The following is a 22,347-nucleotide window of genomic DNA, read 5'->3' as shown; positions in this document are numbered from 1 at the left end:
CATTTAGTGTCCCAACTTTTAGTACAAACAAAAAAAGGGAGGCAAAGGAGGGAGGGATATCCTTCCATGGGGAGTCTTGACTGCCTCCAAACTTCTAGCACTGAAGAGAGGGAGGGTGAGGGAGAAAAAGCCCTATGTAACAGTTACTATCAAATGTATCATGTTACATGCCAGAAATCTGTAAAAGGAAACTTTGGTTGAGACAAGAGAATAAATGGAGGTAAAGCATCATGGGAAGAAAACAAAAGTATTGAGCAAGATACAAAACGGTTCAGCATATTGCATTGGACAAGGAGCACTGCCCAGGGAACAAATCATGCTTTGGAGAAGGATAGCACAGAGCATAATGGAAAAATCCATTGAAAAACAATCTCGACCACTTCAAATGAGCAAAAGCATCTCATGCTGAGAATCCATACAGCCCACTGGCAAAGATGTTGGAATCAATTTAGTAAATACAAGTGGGTGATCAAAGCCTAGTATTTTTTACTGTAAACAGCCATGCTTAGAGCAAAGGAACACCTTGTGGCAGCTGTTTTCATTTTCAGATACAAGAATGTGGAGGAATTCATACACTTGTTTTTAAAGATACTGGGAAAAGGGCATTAACAACATTTTGTCTTCCTGTCTTTGTGAAGTTAATCCTGGCTTACTACTGCAGGTCATCACTGGAGAGCTGGGAGCTTCTGGTGTGCGTGGCATGGGGAGGGGTCCTGGCCATCCAGGCAGAATCAATATAAAAAGTTTGTGGAAGTTTGCAGAAAAACAGGCCAGAGACTGCCTGGCTGGAGAGCAGCTCTGCTCAAGTGGACCTAGGGGTCTTGGCAGGCAGCAAGCTGAATGGGAGCCAGCAGCTGGCCCTGGCAATAAGAAAGGCAGACAGCATCCGGGGCTGTGTTAGCAGGAGTAGATTGAGGAAAGTGATTACTTCATGTGTTAGACTGCATTTGGAACACTGTACAGTTTGGGCCCCGCAGCATCAGAAAGATGTTGATAAACTACAAGTTCTTCATGAGGAGAGGCTGAGGGGGCTAGGTTGGGAGAAGAGATGGCTTTGGGGACACCTAACAGAAGCCATACCTGTGTGGCAGTTATGGGAAAGACAGTGGTGCATGGCAGAAGAGCGATGCAGAGTGGGCATAAATTGAAACAACAGAGGTTCAGACTGGTCATGAGGAAAAGCTTTTTCAACATTAGGACAATGAAGTTTTGGGACCCTGGTCCCCAGAGAAGCTGGAAATTGTGGGAGGTTTTTCAAGACTTGGCTGGACAAAGCTCTGAACAACCTCATCTGACCCCACAGCTGACCTACCTTGGAGCGGGAGATTGAACTAGACACCTCCAGAGTTCCCTTCCCACCTGAATGATCCTATGGATACTAGACACATTAACAGTTTCAGAAAGAACCAAGAAAGTATTAAGGAATGTTTCTGTCCCTTTTCTAGAAAGGCAGATCTGCAGGACAGAAAATGTGAGGTATCTGGTATCAGCCTCATTCTTATTGATGAGATATTGTGATGTGGGTCTCTGCAGTGGGAGGCCGTTGAGTTGACTTTGTGTGCGGTGTGAAATTCCATGCTGTACTGACCCAAGTTTCCAACAGGTGCCCTTGGAGAGCGTGATATGCAAAATCCACATCCTACACTCAGAGAAAATTGATCTGTCAGATGATGCTGACTCACTATTAGACAAAGGCAAACTCCTCTATAGAAAGAACTTGTATTTGTGTTTTATATAGCTGGTTAGGCAGTCTTACATAAGGAATAATAAAAGCCCTATTTTCAGGCACCAAACCTGAGACTAGAGCAAAAGTTTTATTCTAGCCTTTTCTGTCAACTCTATGGCAGAAAGTTTGAATTACTTTTATTGACTTAGGAACAAATTGGTCATTGACTGACAGGACCTTTTTACCCCTAATCCCTAGGACTATATTCTATCAACAAAGGACACAGAAAACAATGTTTTACATGCTTCAGATATGTCATAGAATCACAAAATGGTTTGGGTTGGAAGGGACCTCAAATCTCATCCAGTTCCAACACCCCTGACATGGGCAGAGGCACCTTGCACTAGACCAGGTTGCTCAAAGCTCCATCTAGGCCTGGCCTTGAGCACTGCTGGGGATAGGGCAGGCACTCTGTTGTATGTGCTTGCGATGAGCAGTACCCACAGTGGAAGTGATCTTCAGGAAGTTTTTGTCTGTTTTAAGGTACATACTTTGTAGAAGCATAGCTTCACAATTTCTACATGCTGTTTGTGTACGCTTACATGTGGGTTTTATGTTTATTTTTGTTTCTTGGAAAGCCTTGTAGGAAGCCTTCCCTCTTCATGGTAGCTAAACAAGCAGACCTGATATTTTATATCCTTGCTGCTGCTGTCAAACAGCATAGCCAAGTAGCCAGGCACATCAGCTCCTGTTCTGAGCACAAAAGGGCCATATCTATTTTAGATTACCACCATTATCTAGTTTAGATTACCACCATGCTTCTTCTGATTTTCTGTTTATAGCTAACACTCAAGTAGCAGAGCACAACAGTACAAACAACTCTTTCCCTGACTATTTTAACTTGATATTTACTTGATATCAGGGTCCTGGATTTAGCTTCTTTTGCCTTACACACTTCACTGAAGGACTAAATGAATTAATTTTGTGACGTGCAAATTTGTAGCTGAGTAGGGACTGTGCAATTTAGTTGCAAAACATCCTTTCTCCACCCTGCCCACTTTAAGAGAAGATTGAAATCAAAGCCCTCTTTCAGGAGACAACGTGCTTCATTCTATGGGTGTGTGGGAAAGCAATTGACTACACAATAACTTTGCACAAGTGCTAGAGAAAAATCATAATCGTTTTCCCAAGTCATGATCCAAGGGAGAGAAGCCACATTCATAAAGAGGACAACATCTTTGAAGCAAAGAGCTCCAAAGAAGAGGGCTCTTGCAGAGAGATTGTGGAAGTGGGGCTTCCACAGGTCCCTCTCTGGTGTCCTCTACAGGTGTCTGCAGAATGAGGAACAGAAAGAAGCAACAGTCTGCTTGATGCCTTCAGTTGGGACAAACAGGGGAAGGCAAATTTTATCTCATTGCTGAAGAAGAGGGATGTTAAAAGAAAAATTTCAGGATACAACTGTACACAACTGAATAATGTACGCCTTTCTGGAAGAAAAAGTCAGGATCCATTCTCTCTGCTTCCTTTCCAGAGGTATCAGAAAACGGGTGGGTTCTGGTGACAGCCAGCTGCCATTTTGTTTTGGATACTCACATTATCAAACACTCAACATAAGCAAGTATTAATTTTGATAAGTGGACAGTTTTCAGATTCTGCAGTTAAATAAATCTCTCTGTATGTGACAGCGAGCACTCCATGTGCTTAATGAACCTGGGATTGAAAGGAGAGCTTTGGCAAAGGAGGTTTTCACTTGGTGGTGTTTTAGAAATTGCAATAAGCTGCTGTCAGGAAGCTTTCTCTTGTGCAGCAGTGCAATGAGGGTGCAGAAATTTATCACAGTTCTACTGTGATAAAATGCCACCAGCATCACCCAGCTCTTTTCAACTGGCATCTGAGGCAAAGGAGGCAGACCCTTTATTTCAGCGGGACTAGGTTAGTGTGTATATAGTTAAGGAAGCACCCTGCCTATCCTAGGTGCCATGAAGCAGGACATGTGCCTTCCTGAACATTTTCTGTGTGTTTTACAAAGAAAGAGGCACACAGTGTAAAACAATGGAAGGGAAACACTGCAGTGGAGAAGAAAAAACATTTTAGGTGACTTCAAGGGCAGTGAGTGAGTATATAATTTCCACCTAGCATCAGACCTCCTGATATGGTACCTCCTCCTCTCACGCGGCTCCTGCCACATGGCTTGCCCTATAGCATCACAGTCAGGGCTGGGGCAGCAGTGTGGACATGCCTTCAGCATCATGAATGCAAAAGCTGAGTCGCACCTACACTGGATTCCTAAAGGATGTACAATATGGTCCTCCTTTCCCAAAAGTCACTGAATTTGAACGTAAAATTATACAACTGTTTAAAATTACACATTTCTAATTTGCACTATGGGAGCCAGCTATGAAAAGATGCCTACAGATGATCTGTTTCCAGCTTGCTTTAGCCATCCAAGAGTTCAAAACACTCTGCTTTAGTAGTCACTGTTAACAAAGACGAGCTGAAGCTCTTACGTACTACAGAAGTGCTGAGACTTTCAGTGTGTGAGACAGATGTACCAGGAGGGCAGAGTGGGATCTGCTCTTGCTTATGCTGACCAACGACTAAGGGAATCCTTCACATGAATGCAGTAAGCTATGGAGGAAGCTCCTGGTGAGCTTAGAGGGAGTGAAATCCTCCAATGAGACAGAATGAACAGCTCTGACTTGTTTTGGTGTGCTCAAGCGTGCAAAGTGTAGTTGTACTCCTTGCATTAGTTTGCTTCCCTATCTTGCTTCCTCTTGCAGGTATTTTGCAGCAGCTGCAAATGAATGAATGTACAGCCACCATCACCTGTGTGGTTCCTTCCACCTGGTCCTTAATTGATCAATTAAAAGTAATTAATCCCTGCCAGCCTCTCAAACAGGAGAAGGAGTTCAGGTGATGAGGTGTGCTAAAAGGCAGTGGTTTAACCTTAGGTGTAGCTGGGGAGCAAGGGATCAATATTTACAAAATCTGTGTCATGAGAAACCTGTGTCATGAGCTGGTATTTATGATTAAAGAAAATCACCTGGCATCTGTAGATGTGGATATTCCACAACTGTGTTACTTGGTATTTCTGACTAGGTTATAGTTAATTGTGTGTTGTGCCACAGTGGATGCTGACCTCATCTGAAGACCTGACATTGATGGGCTTTGGAATAGACTGTAGATTGGCAGGCTAAAATGTAAGAAAAACATTCATTCCATGGAAGCTATTTCTAGAAGAATCCTATGGAGCACCATCAGAAATTAATCTGGTTATTTAGTGTAATTAAGTGATAGTATTTACCACAGTAAGAAAGATTATGCTTACACTCTGCACAGCTCTTAATGCTTGATCACTGCCAGCATAAAGCTGCAATAACGTAACTTCTCAAACAATGAAGATAAAGTGTAAACAGGTCATAGTCTGCCTTGTAAAGGGAACTTGTGGTTCCTTTCTGTCGATAACATCTGACACTGAGGTGTGGCAACTGAACTTCAGCAGTCAACTGTACGTTTTCAGACTTATCTGTCTTCAGAGCAGGTCATGTTATGATTCATAGCTTTTTAAAGTGTGATGTTTTTTCAACCCAACTGTGAACGCATCTAGAGCTGGGTGTGGTACATGAAAGCTGTGGCTTGCTTTGGAAACTCTCATTAGGGTGCACTGGTATGTCTGACCCACAGGTTCAGCATTAGACTGATCCTGAAATTTAAGTTCAGAAAGGCAACTTCCCCACTCTTAGTGACAGAGATCATTACACCTATTTCTTACCAGGCACTTAACCTAACAGATTTCTTACTACTATAGGGAAAGGGTACCTTACAGCATCCTTGATCACATGTGCTTGCTTCCTATGGTACTTTAGTATTTGTGGCTCTTGGTCTTTGGTGCTATAACCTTGTGGTGCGAGATGCTGTTGTTCTGTGGTATCAGGGTTTGGGGTTGTGTGACTGGATGCTTCTGAGCTAAATGTGGTGGTGTGCAATTGGTCTGGCTCACCCTAGCAGCCCCTTTCATTTTCATCCTGTGTTTAGTCCTTATCATGGTACTTCTGAGCTAACCTATGCACAGAACCTGACCTCTTTGGCATTAACAGTCTGTCGCAGAGGTTTATTACAACACCCCAGTGAGGTCAAGGGAATGTCCTTTTCCAGATATGGGAGTGCAGGACTGTGCTGGAGTGATTGCAAGGAGACACTGCACTGCAGAACTTTTAATTCTCTCCTATGATTCATAATCCTGACGTGCTCAGGAACTCCTGTACCAGACACAATAGAGCCAGCTGCTGGACTTGCCAGAAATGCATTGTTCTGGTATTTTAACCCTCTGTAAACCTATGCTGAGGGGAGAAGTGTGTCAAAATTGATTGCAACAAAGTACCCTTCCTCATTCTGACCACCCTAGATTGTTCCCAGGAGCTGGATTCCTCTTTCAAAATCTTCAGGTCAGCCCTTTGAGAGCACATCGTCAGGTCAGTCTTTTAGTCTAGAAGAACAGCATTTTGAAGTGAAAAAAGGCTACTGCAGAAACTGCATTTAGACTGTGGTCACTTTTGCTTACAGTTTTCAGGGCATGCCCTACATACCACTCTGTAGAACATGCTTGAGGTCCCATGCCAGCCTTTTCTCTCAAAGATGTTCTACCTCACCTGGAATCAAATTGTCCCTAATTCAGAAAGACAGATTGAGAACGTGTAGAAGTGGCTCATACACTAGTATGAGTCAGTATATCCAAGGGGAGGAGGAAAGACACAGCTTCCAGTCCTTGCACAAATAAATACATGAAGTAAAAGTGCTCCATCAAGAAAAGGGATGTGAAGGTTCACCACTCCAGAACAGTCTAACCCTAAAGTTAGGACTGGAAAATGAGGAGCTTAAATTCAAATCTCAAATCCTCTCAGTCAAAACGGATTGAACAGATTACATAATAAACTTCAGGGATAGATAGGAACTTGGGATCTATAAGGAAAGGATTGCTGTGTAGGATGGGAAGGACAGAAAAAGAGTACTGCAGCAAGAAAATGGGCAAGTAGTAGTCCCTTGCTGATAATCAAACTCTTGAATGACCCATTTAGTTGAATTGTGTGTCCTGATAAGTGAAATGTCTGCTTAGCATCTTGTGACAGGAGACATATTCATTCTGAACTGGAATAGAGCAACAGAGAGTTATTTTCTGTGGCTGAGATGAAACAGCCATGTATGGCTGTGTCTATTTCTGCTGTTCACTTTGTCATACTTTTACCTGTTTTTTCTCTTAAATGAGGTTTTCATACAAGAGACTGTCCTGTCAATTTGATCTCAAGATTCTCTGGCAAGTCAAAATAAATGTAATTAAATGTTAAGGAACTGGGCAGCAAATAATGGGTACCCGAAGGGTATCACAGCTCCTATACAGAATAGTTTGACTGTACAGAAGAGTTTGACTGTATTTAACAGATGTACACTGTTTACCTGATGAAAAAGGTATACTTTTGACACCTTCTTTTGACAATTTGTAAGTTGATTGAGTTTTTGAAGTAATTGCTAGAAAGATAGGCCTCAAAACAAACTGCTCTCATTACACACAACGGAAGAAGAGTGCAAGCATTCCTCTGGCACCAGTACCCCATCTGGAGGGACAAGTGTTACTCTTTGTCCATTCAAACCCAGTTTTTTTCCCTCAGACCAGTAGGAAGGGATTTCCCCTGTGTCCTTCATTACAGTTTTAAGCAGATTACCCAATGAACCGTGTTACTGCTTCATTTCATGCTGGCCACAAGAAGAAAGGACTTTGGCTTTGGACAAAACTGTCCTTTGTTACCAGGGAGATTAGCAAATGAGTATGTCAGGATGAAGAATGGAGCAAGTCAATCAAGCAACAAATCAGTTGAGTTCCCCAATGCAGACAGGGTCTGAGTCTCCACCACATGCCAGCTGCCCTTGCGGTGTGACAGGATAAAAGGACCAGGGAAGGACTAGGGCCTACTGTAGTTCAACAGCAGTTTCATGAGGAAGGGGTATCCCCTTGCCACTGGGGATAGATGCACACGAACGACCAAAGCTGCAGTGTGTTTTGGACATTAGACTAAAGTATGAAACCTGCATTTTTAGGGATTTGCCTGCCTGATGCTGATTTTCTCCTCTGCCTCAGTTAGGGTGGTGCCGCCAGCTTGCAGACAACAAAATGACACTCCGAAAGCCGTAACACAATTTAACCAGATTTTTAAAACTTGCATGCATTAATATTGCAAGTGATTGAGATACACAATAAATAAACCCTGTGAAATGGGAATAGGTTGGGTGGGGAAAAAAAGCCTGAATTGACTGAAAGGTTGAGGGAGCCAGAATATGTCAACAGCGTGCTTCAATTACTCTTTGTATTAGTGCCTCTACTACTGCTGCAGCTTTCAGAAAACTAGCTCTGTAACTGTCTCTACTTGGAGGTAGGAAAAAAGCAGTCTAGGCTGACTCACAGGTGTCTGGAAAGGTCAAAATACTTGTTTCATCACGGTATTTTCAAGAAGTTATTGCAGAGTGATGTCACTCAAGGAAAATATCATCCCACAAGAGCTGCCTGTGAGTTTGCCTTTGTTAAGAAGGTTGAATAGTTCAGTCTGTGTTAATGTTTAAGCTGACCAGACATTTCTCACTAATCACGTTTTCATTAATGCCTTTCTGGTAAGGCAGTGGGACAGGGGTTTTGCAGACTTACATCATTCCCAAGCTTGTGCCCATATGTAACTGCTATGTTTACTTATCACATAGGTTTGTCGGTACCTACTTTGGCATATCAATGTTAAAAATAGCTTCAGGTGCTGAGCAGAGAGATAAATAATCACATTGAAAGACTTCAGGGAGTTCTCAGATTCACACCACGGACACAGGCATTCAGATAGATACAATTCTTCTTGTCTCTCTTAAGGGTAGGCTGGCTTGACCTAAATACTATGTAACAGACACTAGAAACAACTAGCTGTATTTGGTAGCTAATTAAAGTAAATAAACAAAGAACAGTTAATAGAAAACAAAAGGTGAACATTGTGTGCAATATTTTGTTACTGAAGTCACCAAATCATCCTTTAGAAACTTCTCTCCACCTAAGGCTGATTGTATGCCATCTAAGAACCAGGGTGGATGTATACTCGGAGGAGAGTCTGGTACCATCTGCTTCTCAGCAGTGAATTATATGCTTGTAGCACACCTCCTGGGGCCATACCCTGATGAGTTACAGCTCTTTACAGACTCACGAGAAATACAGACTTAAATATTTCTAAATGGTCTCCAACTACACTGACACAGCAAATGATTATTCTAAGCTGTGGTATGCCATTAAAGCAAAATCATTCTGAGTGTCAGAAGATGGGAGATAGAAAGAGGGAGAAAAGGAAACCTGCCGATAGATGACAAAACAGAGTAAAATACTGCCGACATCTCACACAATTGCTTGTTAATATACTCTTTCTGACCCTTGCCTCCTTGACCTATCATCCCTTCTACCTTTAAATCGAGTTTAAGCTAAGGCAGCTGGATTCACCACCTTGATCTCTTGGCAGAGAGACCATGAATGTTCCCCCTCCGGCCTTTCCTACATTCACTCTGCAAAGCTTTTTGTTACTTCCCTTTTTTTGCCTGGCTTCAATATATTTCTACCAGTGGGTGTCTTGACAAGTGCTCTCTGTGTCTGCCAATATCCAGTGGTGCTCTAACCCCGGTCACCTCCCTGTGCTCCCTCAAAGGCTCTCTGGCCTCAAGGATCTGGCACAGCTGTCCTTCCAAAACCCACTGAACCTGCAGTTGGCTCATGCTGCTATGTAAGCAGTGCTTTCTCCAGGAAAAAAAAAAACAAAAAAAAACCCCAGAGCTGCTGTGTGAATCTATAATCAGGAGCTTCCAGAGGAGACAAGAAACACGTTAGCCATGAGCTTTATAACATCTATTGTCAAAGTCTGGGAAAAGGAATTCCTTGCCAAAGGGATCTGGAGAAAGAATGAAAAGAGTAAGAAAATAATTTTGATCTTCATCCCCCTCCTCACACGCTTCCTCATGTTATTTTCCTCCCTTATAATTACTTATTTCTGCCTGTGAAGGTCAAAGTTTCTGTGAGCTTATAGTTCCCTCCCAGGAAAGAGCCAGGATATATGCTGTGTGTGCAGTGGGTCATAGGGTGACAATGAGTTAATATTGCCTTTAAATATTCTTGTGAAGCCCTGCACCCCTCATGTCCCACGCCCCCATGATTTTAGGCATGGTATTTTCCAGGTGGCATTGCTGGTCTTCTTAAATGTCAGGCAAGCAGTTTGCTGAACTCTTTAAAGCCCCTCTGGCTTATTCACAATATAAAAATAAGCCTGTCTTGACCTATTTTGGACTCATTTCATAGGAACACAATCTCAGTTGATGTTAGAGGTTTCCAAAACATTTCGGGAAGCATTTTAAGTACAGTGCATTAGACTTAGCTTTCTTTATGGCCCTGATTCAGCACTTATGTATGGCCACAATCTGATGTGCTAGTGCAATACCATTTGCTCCAAGTTATGTATGTTCTGAACTGCCTCTGCTCGGAAGCAATGTATCAGCCTTCTCATCACGCTCCCTGTCTGCCCCCAACTTACTGGAGAAATTAATGACCTAAGCAAGCGACTAAATCAATTGAATACAATATAGACTTCTTTAGAGAATGTTAGTGTCAGCTGGTGCTGTTGTAGCAAGCTTCGTTTATTGGCACATGCACACTATGCCGTAAAACACTTTGCAGTGACACAAACTTGAATCAAAATTCCAGACCTAGCATTCCTAACATGAGGGAAGACTGCATCCAAGTCTTCCATTGACTCAGCTTTCCCTCAGCATTGACTGAATCCCTTCATTCCTCTTCTGGAAACTCCTTTGCTGGAGGGACAGAGAAAGCCACAGTAACAGCACTGTAGAAACGTAGGTGGTCCTGCCCCTCCTGAAAGAAGCTGCTGTGGCGTTGCCACCACTGGCCAAAGGTTGTTAGCAATTTCCATCATCCAACATTTCTGTACCTGAATCAGGAACAGGCAAGTCTGAATGTAGCTGGTCAAGTGCTGTCTGTATTCCCAAGTGACACATTTCTGTGCACAGCAAAGGTTCTTCTTGCCAAATATTACACACACTTATGCCTAGATTTGATCCAGAAAGCAATAGGCAAGTCAGGGTTGACATCTGAAGTAGTGCATAAAGTATTAGTTAACTCCTACATGTTTTTCCACTTTATCCCTAAATATCAAAATCCCCTCCTATAGCTCTGTGCATATGAATATGTATACAGACATCACACACACACATGATGTTTGTCTGTGAACACAAATTTGAAGTTGTATTTAACATTTTCATATTATTCTATGTGCTACTGAAAAATGAAATGTTTAAAAGATACTCAACGAAATTATAATGATCAGGGATCCTCTTCCTGTCCTATCACTTGTGTTCTTGCAATTAGGACAAATTTCTCTAGATTGTGCCAGCAAAGGATGGAATATCACTGAGGCTTCACTGACTGACATTTTATCTCCCTCCCCACCCCTCCCCCCGCCTTCCCCCCCCTTAATCTCTTTTCTTGGATCCTCTTCTTCTTGTGGTTTTATCCCCCCTTCCCATTTGTCTTCTCACAGGATATGAGTAACTGGCACTGAAGTCAAAACAAGTTACTCACTTCCTCTATCAGGGAACTCAGATTCCTAAAGTACACGCTCTGCAGAATCACACAAACATTGCATGCCTGCTCCAGAGTGGGAATGAGCTCTGAGGAAACAGCCTTGTAAGGTTTCTAGCTCTGCATGGGTTGAATCAGGTGGGAAAAAACACTGAAATGCTGTTTCATGCAGTATTTTTGTGTCTGGAGAATGAAGTCATACAGAATGGACAGTCATTTAGAAGCTGACGTTATGATTATAAATCATGAGGTTTCAGGGAAAAAGGACCATAATGTTTTATTTCCTTTGAGGCTTCCTATCAGTTCTTGTTCTACACACGTTGCTTTGTCCAGGAAATTGTTCATCTACTTTCTAAAATTAAGAATTACACTGGATCTCAGTGGGCACAAAGTTTTGTATTCACAAAAAAAGTATTTTCAGAGTTAGAAATATGGCCAAATCAGGTTGTTGGATATGAATAGTCCCACTCATCCATGGTCTCCAGGTCTTGTTAGGAACCTCCCCAAGCACTCATCTGAACTTGAATTTCTGTTGTGTCTGTACAAAAAACACCTTAAAGCCCAGCTGGAATGAACTCTGCACTTCAAGCAGACTGACTGCATCGTTGTATGTTTACTCACAACTTCCTCTTGACTTATGAACCTCTCTGAACCGTGGCCTTACAATTGCCTCTGAAATACACTGTAGAGCTGATATGAAGTAACAGCTAGTGCTTACTGTAAGCCCTGCTGTGTCTCCAGGGAGAAACCTGGAAATGTGGCTCATGATCAAGATAGGAGCTGTTTGAAGATAACACTGCCTCATGCTTGCATGTGCTTGTAGTAGGACTTCAAATAACCCTTTTAACTCTAGGCCTTGGATGAAGACTAGAGTTGAGAAAAACAACCTCTCGAGATGGTTTCCTTACATGGAAAACTCCCATTTGGCTGACCCTGCAGGCGATAAAACTCTTAAGCCTGTAGTAGCACTTGTGGTTATGTTTTTAAAGCTGAAGTAGGCACCATGAATGAAGCTGAATGCAGGCACAAAAATGACAGAAAACATCCACTCTTCATTTCACTGGATTATACAGCAAAATGCAGGGACAAAACAGATGCCTTTCAGTGCTACATTAAAACAGGTTTTTCTGCTGGGCTGCGGGGTACAGTCCTCCACTCCTGAAGCCAAGCTTACTGCCTTCAACATAGCAAGCTTTACTTCAAGATATCTTTCTCCCTATCCATCTTTTTCTCTCCCTGCTTCTGCAGTGTTTGCTGTTTGGAACACTTTGAGTCTCTGAATGCAAGTGAGAGACCTCTGAACAAAAACCTGAACTTTAACACTACTGTGAGAGTGCTGAGACACAAAGAAGGATGCTGCCTCTATACCTCCACAGGGATGTAAGAAAACCAGTACAGTCATTTGTGGGCTCAGGGAGAAGAAGCAGCAGTACAAAAGCTTTCTCACAGAAATACACTGATTTTCCATTCCTATAAGACCCGTATTTGCATTTGCTGAAGCCCAGTAAATGCTATGTACAGGATAAGAGCATGGAAAGGAAACAGAAGTTTTCAGGATAAGAGTGACTTAAAAGTGTGGTGTATGGAAGAAACACATACAACACAAAAGATTTCTCTTTTATTCCTGGCTTCACAAAAAGGTGAAATAATGATACAGCTGTCAGAAACTCCAGATGTTTGCAAGAGGTTTTGTGCTCCAAGATGTTGCTCCCCTGGAGAAAGTCCTAGGATTCCCACAAATCCAGATGGAGTTAATTAAGCCTTCTGGGAAGAAAGTACAGAAAGGCTGTGCCCACCAGTTGCTTTCAGGTTCCAGCAGAGATGCCAAGAAGTTGTCTGGGTGGTTTCACTGACATCTCAGAGCAATATCTGAAAATGCTACCATTAGTAGGCTTCATTTCTGCCAATGACGAAAAGCCCCCTTACAGAGCCTCCAATATAGTCTCCTTTTTCTGCCATCTATTCACTTGCTCACTTGTGCATCTCATTTTAGGGAATGCTGTCAGGATCCCAAAATCTGTGCCATGAGTACTGTCAGAACTGGCTCCAAACTTTGCCTTGTCCTACCCAAAGGAAGAGCTGCCAGATCAGAGCTGAGAAGCACTTGCTGCACAACACAGGTTTTAACATCTCTTCCCTTTCCTTCAGGGATAAAGTCCAACCTTGAGGAAGTCAAAGGTTAAAGTACCATCATCCCTCCTCAAGCATATCTTGCCAGTATTTTTTACAATGGACCTACAGCGATGACCACTGTTTGCCTCAAAGAAAAGACTTGTTAACAAATCTTTATCTTCCTTTTTAGATATTATTCATCAGTTCTTTTCCTGGTACCAAATCATATTAAACCCCAAACTATTGGAAAAATCATTGTAGGCTTCATTTTTTTCCTGTAGGAGGAAGGAGAGACATTCCATTGGCAAATTCTAACTGGTTTTTCCTCCTATTTTTTTTTTTTTTGCTTTGCCTTATGTTCTTATGCTTTTTGTTATGTTCTAACCTTTGAAATAAAAACTTCAGTATTATTCTTAGTCAAAGCACTAAAGGCTTTTTTTTTTTTTTTAATCCATAAAATTGTTAATTGACTTTTATCTTGAAATGATTTAAAGTATATCAGAGAAAAAGGCTGGGAGGACAAAACAAGGGACAGGAAAGAGAATCAAAAGGACTGGAGAGAGATGGGACACTCTGAGCACTCAAAAGTTCCTGAGTTCTCATAATTCCATCTCTGACACAGGTTAACAAGCTAGGTAGTATGAGAAGAGAAAGGACTGCTTAATTCAAGCTATATACTATGGTTTAAATTGGGAAAAAAAGCAATAACTGAGAACAAACATAACACAAATACTTGGGGAAACATTTGAGAGTAGAGACGTCTGTGCTGAAGATGTGATTCCGTAGCTCCTTCAGGGAGAAGCTAGGAAAATAGTATTTCTGACTCTTCCCAGAAACGTCTCAGGAAAGCCAGAATGTTTGATATTTTATTCTTATTACTTCTGAAGAAGAAAGCCTCTGGGAAAAATGGATGTTTATCTCTGCTAGTTTTTCTCTGTAAGTAAGAAGAGTACCTTTCTCTGTGTGTGCATGTGTGTGCATGTGTGTACATATAGAGCCCCAAGTCCAGGTTGTTTTTAAGCTTGAAGGTCACCATTAAGCAAAGATCATGGCTACAATATTGAGTTATATTTAGGGACAAAAACACAACAAAGGAACAGGATAGTCTGTATTTCATCAATGTCTGTGACACTTTATTACCTATTTGTTATTGCTGTGTTATGGCAAAGTCACTGAAGCATATATTATTCTCCTCTACCCCATCTTCAGTTCACATTCATAAAAACCAGTTAAATGTAAAATTTCAGATGAGCTGTGGAAAAGCCTGCACGTGCCTGAAGAGATTTTCCTTCCATCCTACAATTTGTCGCTGTCTGGGAGACAAAGTGGGGTCAAGCTGCTACTTGACCTCATGCTTTTGCTTCTTGGAATCTTTGAATAAGACTAAACCCATGTGGATAAAACCTCAACTGGGTTCTTAAACAGTTCCCCTGCTTATCAGTTACAAATTCATTTTCATTCTTTGTTTTCAAAGCCAGTATCAAGATGTCACAAGAGTTATTGATATTTTCTGAACAAGCATCCATAAACTGATCATTTCCACACAACCCTTCCCCATGTCCTTAGTCTTCGCAAGCTGGTTCAACTTCAAAGAATGCTTATAATTCAAGGGAAAAATCCAGCTTGACTTGAATGGGTTTTCATTCCATTTGGAACTATGAAACTGAGATTCAGATTTCCTGAGCAAAAGAATCCCTGTGCTTCCACCCCTTTGGAGAGGACACCTGACAGCTCCTCCTGCAGTGGCAACCCCATAGTGGTGAGATAAAAATACTGATCATGATGCTCCCTCATACAGATTTGAAAACACTAGTAAATGGGACCGTTTTGCTGCTGAAGCAGACACTTAAGCAAGTGATATCTGTACTTTCAGTCTACATATTTGTGTCATTTTACCACCTAACTAACTGCCCTCAAAACTAATCTGTCCAATGTAACACGGCACTGGTCTTCACTCTTATGGTTCGCTCTCTTTCCTGCATTTATACAAATACACCCAAAGTCATCACTACACAAAAGCTCTTCTGGGTTAGTCAGAAATTTTGGGTAAGGTCCCTTCACTGCATCAGAGTGAACTTGTTTGATACAGGTCTTCTGGCACATTTCCAAACAAACTTGTCACACACATGATGAGGACTGAGAGCTTGGTTTTGCACTTTTTGATCTGATCCTTCAGGATCTGAAATTTTAGATAGAGGATTGAGATCAGACGTGATTGTTTTCTGTTAATATGGGTGTGCAGGCAAGACTGCATCTTAAGACCTCCTTCTATCATTAGGTAAAGAAGGCAGAAACAGTAGTGGGTTTGGGTGTACCATTATTTGGCCATATGTTTGTAATACAGCTAAATGCACAGTCACTCCTGATAGGAACTGCACCCTTCCCATCACTCCATAATCTGTGTCTGTGTTTCAGGGAAACTGTAAAAATATGACAAAGGTCATTTATTTCATTTTGCCTTTTCTGACTGATAATATGTTGAACTGACTTCCCCACAGCTGTATTTTTCCTGCAGCCCTCTGAATTGCAGTTGTACCTGAAACAAGGGTTTGTGCCTGATTTTCCGGAAAGTATCAGCCCCTTAACCAGTTGGTCCCCTTGAGGAAGCTTTTCCAGTCTAACAATTTCTCTCTCATTTCCTTGTTTGCAGTGCACAAACAGTGACCTCACATGTGCCAGGACAAACAGACTTCTTAGTCATCTTGCCTATAATTTCTGAGACATGGGTTCTATACCATTTACTAAATATAGACTAGCTAGATCCCTTTAGCAGAATAAAAGCCTCATCTCAGGTCTTTAACCTGAGTTCCCCTTTTTAACAAGTCATATAGAAAATGCTGCTTATTAGGCGCATTTAGTGGGAGGACCACTTCAGTTCTCTTTTTCCCCAGGAAGCTCTGCTGCAGGAGCTTATCACACAGGCTGGAGTTTCACCGTGCACAAGTGTTGACCCTGGAAGATGTGCATGTTGCTGCACATTGGTCAGCAGTGACAATGGGTCATCCATTACAGATATGCTCAGCTTCAGAAAAGGGAACTTGTATGAACATGAAGAAGCATTTCAAAAGGAATTAAAAGGGACAACTATGAGAATTAAGTTCCTACAGGCTGGATGGAAGTTGCTGAGGGATGCCTTATAGTTATTGCAGTGAGAGTACATACCATCTTTTCAGAAAGGCTTGAAGAAAAGCTTGAAGAAAGGCCAAAGGCAGCAGTTTTGTTACGCAGCAGAGCAAACAAAGGCATTAGAAAGTTCAAAAAGCTGAAGGCATGTCCAAAGGGAGAAAAGAGAAAGGACCACAAACTCTGGCTCATTAAATATAAAAATGCAATAAGGGTGGCCAAAAAGAAGAACTTTATATAACAAATCACAAAAATTACCCAGACTAATGATAAATATATACTTCTTTTTTTTCTTTTTTTTCTTTTTTAATACGTCAAGAGCAGACAACTTGCCAGAGAATCTGCAGGAGCAGCTAAAGGCCAGGGTGCCAGAGGAGTTACCTGCAAAGGAGTGCTGTGTCCAGCTCTGGGACCCCCAACACAAGAGGGATGTGAACTTGTTGGAGCAGGTCCAGAGATGGGCCACAGAAATGATGAGAGGGCTGGAGCACCTCTCCTATGAAGACAGGCTGAGAGAGTTGAGAGTCTCCAGGTTCTGGAGAACAGAAGGCTTTGGAGAGACCTTGTAGCAGCCTCCCAACACCCAAAGGCAGCATAGAAGAAAGATGGGGCCAGACTTTTTAGCAGGGCCTGTTGGAATAGAATGAGAGGTAAAGGTTTTAAACTAAAAAAGGTAGCTTTAGACTAAATATAAGGAAGAATTTTTTTACAATGGGGGCAGTGAAACACTGGAACAGGTGGGAAGTCCCACCCCTGGGAACACTGAAGGTTAGGTTGGATGGGGCTTTGAGCAACCTGCTCTGGTTGAAGATGTCCCTGCTCCCCAAGGTGGGCTGAACTAGATGACCTTTAAAGGTCCCTCCCAAACCAAATCATTCTATAATTCTACTTCATGCAATTAAACTATTTCAGTAAACAAATTCTCCTTCTTTCTGATAATTCAGTCTCCTTCTTGCACATGCCCCTGCCCCCATTATACTAGGTGGTCTCATAAACTTGAGCACTCTGACAAGGGATTGCACTATGCTAAATATTTTCTGGTATGGGGGAAGTGATGTAATTGCTTCTGCATGCAAGTGCCTGATAACAGATCTGCAGACAGCATTTGAGCATTTGAACTATATCCGAGAGTCAGTCCCTTCTGCACCTGCCTTCTGCAGTGCAGATGAGATGTTGCAGAGAGGACCTCAAGCTGGAGGGAGATGTCTCTGGACCTCGTGAGGAAGGGCTGGAGGCCATAGTTGCCTGTGGTACATTTAAGCACTTCAGTAGCTGGTATACATGGTATCACTTCTTTTTTTCTTCTACTTTGTAGATTATCCAGGGAACTGCTTACAATACAGCTGAGACCCCTGTGTAGCAGTTAATCCTACTGGGAAGAGCGGGTAAGTGGAAATGTATTTTTGTAATTCTGGTCAGAGCATAGCCCCAGGGACACTGATGGTGAGGAGGGAGAAGATACTGCATGTTCATCCCCTGACCTGGCATGTTCATCCCCCGGTGACAAGCAGCTATCGGGGCCCTTGAGGCACTTCTTTGCATTTTGAGTGGCATAACACTTCAATACACCTCTCAGACTTTGCTCACTCCCCCAACAGCAGGCCTAGTATTAAATGCCTACTCAGGCTGCTTGAAAGGTGTAGCTAGAATATGAAATGATCCTTTGAATTGTGTTAGAACTCTATCTGTGACTGGGTCATACATCTTCCATAGGCTTTTAAATGTTTACTTTGCTGAAATACGAGATTAATATTATGCTACTTACCTCTTCTCCTATAGCAACAGGTAGAATTTCAAAATGTCAGTGACATGCATACATTCGGAGTAATTACTATATGCCCTTAAATCCTGCTGTCAGAAAACAATGCATCATTTACAAAAATGCAATTTTTCTAAAAACATCTTAAGAGGTCCTCATCATTTCTATGCTAGAAATAAACAGAAAAAAGGACCCTTTTGAGTGGTGCATTGCTCATTTTAAAGAGCCTGTGGAAAACCAACATGCTTCCATATTTATCTTTGGGAAGGAACAATTTCATCAGGTACTGCAGGAGAAAATACAGCGCCACATTGTGCAAGGGAGTTTCCATTTAAAATAATTGAGTATTTAAAATTCACTCTTTATCATTCAAGAAAGCACTCAGCAATTCTAAGATGGAAAAGGCCATTAGTATCATCTTATCTGTCCCTCTCCATAACAGAAGCAACAAAACTTCATCCAGTTTCCTTCAATGATGTACTTTTTAGTCAAATCTATTTCCATGAAGAGATCTAGTCTTGATTTAAAATCTTCCAGAAGAGAATTTGCTGTGTCACATGTTATTCTGTTCCAACACATACTCATACTCAAAGATGTATATTTCTTTTTTTCTGGCTTTATGTACCAGGCAGTTCCTCTATCAAAAGGAAGGATGACCTCATCCTTCACTTATATATAGTTGTGTCCAATAAGTTTTGAATATAAAGGTAGGAAGACTCAAAGTTCCCAAACTACAGAAGAAGCTTAAGGAAAAAGTGAAGAGGGAAAAAAACAACCTCTGGTAAAGCAATCTGTTAGAAGTGTCTAGAGTAAAGGTGCTGTGATTGTAGCCCAGACCATGCCATTAGGAGGGCAGAGTTTTGCAGTCTTCACTAAGACAAAACACCCATCAGCATTTGATGGGAATTTCAAATTCATAGTAGCTGATTAAGGATTATGACACAGCTTTCCACATTTGAATATACTTAAAATAATTCTGATAAAATGCCATATGCTTTTAATTTCCCTTCTAATTGCAGTTTTTTCTGATTCCATTGTTTGAACTACATAAGCTAGTGCAATTAAAGACATTTAGAAGTCTGCCTTTCTTGTCAGAAATTTTACAATATCAAAGAAAGGGGTTTATGACAAATTCAGCATAGCCCTGGAAGTGTTTTTCTGGTAAAGACATGACTTCTTGTTGAAATGTTTTCTTGAAAAAACAAAGCCTTATCCCCTATACATTTAAGTCTGACTGATAGGCAAATCTTGTATTGTGATCCCAGGCTGTCAGATAAAACCAAGCATCAAGTAACACTGCAAATACTCCTGATTCCATGGCTCTTCATGCAGGGCAAACCCAGGATGGGGCTGAAAGCTTACATTTTTGTTCTCAAAGGACAGAAGTTCCTTGACATTTCCCTTTCACACAGCCAGAGCCTGCACTCCTCCTCTCACCAGCTTCATCTCTTCCACTGAGGTGAGAAATCCACAGTGTGTACACAGAGTGGGCAGGAACAAGCAGGACATGGCTCAGGGCTTGCTGTGTTGGAGCTGTTTTGGTAGCTGATGCAGCTATTCCACCTTACTGGGTCAGAAGGGCTCAGGACATGTCCAGCGACATGAGGGGGCATGACAAGGGTTACCATGTACATACCCATGTCCCTACACCAAAGTTTTCCTGGGTGACCCACCACTGCTGCTGCCTTCATGCTGTCCTAGTAGCTCTCCTACCACATCTTGTTTCTGGCCTTCTCAGCCATGTTTGGCAGGAGTGGGCTGGCTCAGCAGTCCTCCTCTGAAGGTGGAAAGCACAAGGCAGAAAATGACCTGGCAGGACTAGAAACAAAACCATTTTTCCTCTCTCAGAAGGTTGCTCTTAGGTCAGTGCAGGCACAGCATACCATTGCAGTTATCTTCAGAGGTGAAAAACTAATCCAGTACACGTAGAGAAACGGCAGATGCTGGATGTCTACTTTGAAATGTGTGGTTGTAAGGCAAATTAATGAAAGAATCCCTAGCTCTAAGATCCTTCTTTATCTTACAAAATGTGGATATTCTGCCTAACGTGTTTGTTAATACACTTTTCACCTTTTTATAATTTAAGTGCTCAGTTAACAGCACCCATGATGCGTATCCCAGAGACATTATGTCTCTTTTAACATCAATGCAACTGCACAGCAGTAAGGGCTGTTTTCTCCACAAATTCTCTGCTAAGGAAAGGGAAGGTGAGGCTCCCTATTTCTGCCTGCCAACAGGTCCATTAATCCATTGTGAAATCAGTTTTCCTCCAGAAAAATTTTCTTTGCAGGTATTATGGTAAAATGAAAAGTCACTAATGGGTTTGCATCTGAGAAACTAAACAGTAATTCAGCTAACTAGAAAAGGAGGAAATTTCTTTGTCTTTTGAAAGAGCACAGCATGTACCTGCTGCACTTGGATTTCTATGTAGAAGCACGTGAAACAGTGACATTATTTGGTTCACATTCACTGGATGATCTTCCACCTAACAGTCAAATACTTCAACTTTTTCCAGCTCATCAAATAAAAAGGCTGTTTCTTTTCATCACTGAACAGAGGGAAAGCAGCAGACAGTTTTTCTACAGCCTCAATTAAGCAGATGCTGATGGAGGATGAGAAGACTTTTGATGGTAAGGCATGTTCTGGCAGCAGTCCTAGTCCTTACCAGTTGATTTTAGCAAATTGGAAATAAATCTGCAGGATGAGAATTTCCAGAAATGTATTTAACGATGTCAATAGAATGAGCTTCCAAGAGACTTTTTTTTTACCATACTGGCAGACCAAAAGCAACTCTTGTGTGATTCATGTTCTGTTTCTGAAAGCACAGCATATTTTTACCAATGCAGAGCTTCCCAAGAGATGTTCTCTAAAATTCAAGACACTTAGCAAAGCATAAACAGGAGCAGGACACAAAAACTATAAGTTACATGGTGGCCTGGCCCTTGTAAGTTTTGTGAGTCTGGAAGGGTCTAAGTTGCAAAAACAACACATGATGTTTATAAATCATCCTGACAGTAGCACATTGCAACATAGTTGTTTTCTTCAGAAAGGGCTTGCACTCATTATCAAAGTCAGTGATTTTTCCAGATATATTCATTAGGCTCCGTTTTCCCATACTTTATCTAAACGCCAAAACAATGCTTGCCAAAGAGAAATTCACAGATCTGGCAGGCTGCGAGGAGTCTCAAGAGATCATCTTATCAAATATTCTGCACTGAAGCAGGCTAGAAGTATCTGGACACCATCCCTGACACTTTTATCTTTTTCACTTTAGGAAATCAGTATCCCTGGGTAGAATGTCCTAATGCTTTGCCACACTTTCAGATAGAAAGACTTAACTAATATCCCTCCTAAATCTTTTAGGTGAAGGTGAAACTGATTTTTTCTTGCCCTTCCCTGAATGGAAATGCAAAATAATTCCCATTTGTTGCCTTGTCTGCCCTAATCCCTTCCAAATTGCTTTGCCTTTTCTCAGCCTTCTCTTTTCAATTCAGTGCTTTCACCTTCCTTTTTATGAGTCACATTTTCTACACCTCTTACCATGCTTGTTGCTTTTCTGTGCTTTCTTGTTAACTGTGTCTGCTTACTGCTCTCAGCTGAGACAACGGATTCCAGCTGGGACTTCACCACTACTTCAGAAAGTGGAACAATTGCTACTGCTGCCTACTTAAAGATAGTTTAATTATCAGAACAAAGCTCTTCTTTTCCTCAGCAGTATCTGATTATTGACATATACCTAGCTTGAGCTCTGTAGTGCAGATCACAGAACATCAGAATTGAAAGGAAATGAAGAGAGACTATCTATCTTGTGAATGATCATCCTGGTCTTGGTTCTGATAGAGTTAATTTGTTTCCTTAGTAGCTGGTGCAGTGCTGTGTTTTGGATTTAGTATGAGAATAATGTTGTTAACACTCCAGTGTTTTAGTTGTTGCTAAGTAGTGCTTACCCTAAGTCAAGGACTTTTCAGTTTCCCATGCTCTGCCAGTGAGCAGGTGCATAAGAAGTTAGGTTGTTTAATCTGACTGTTCAGG

The sequence above is a fragment of the Pezoporus wallicus genome, unplaced genomic scaffold (genome assembly GCF_028554395.1).
Source record: "Pezoporus wallicus isolate ANWC-B61680 ecotype Strahan unplaced genomic scaffold, APGP_CSIRO_Pwel_v1 scaffold_3294, whole genome shotgun sequence".
Taxonomy (NCBI): domain Eukaryota; kingdom Metazoa; phylum Chordata; class Aves; order Psittaciformes; family Psittacidae; genus Pezoporus; species Pezoporus wallicus.
The sequence above is the reverse complement of the archived record's forward strand: the minus strand, read 5'-3'. Positions refer to the sequence as shown.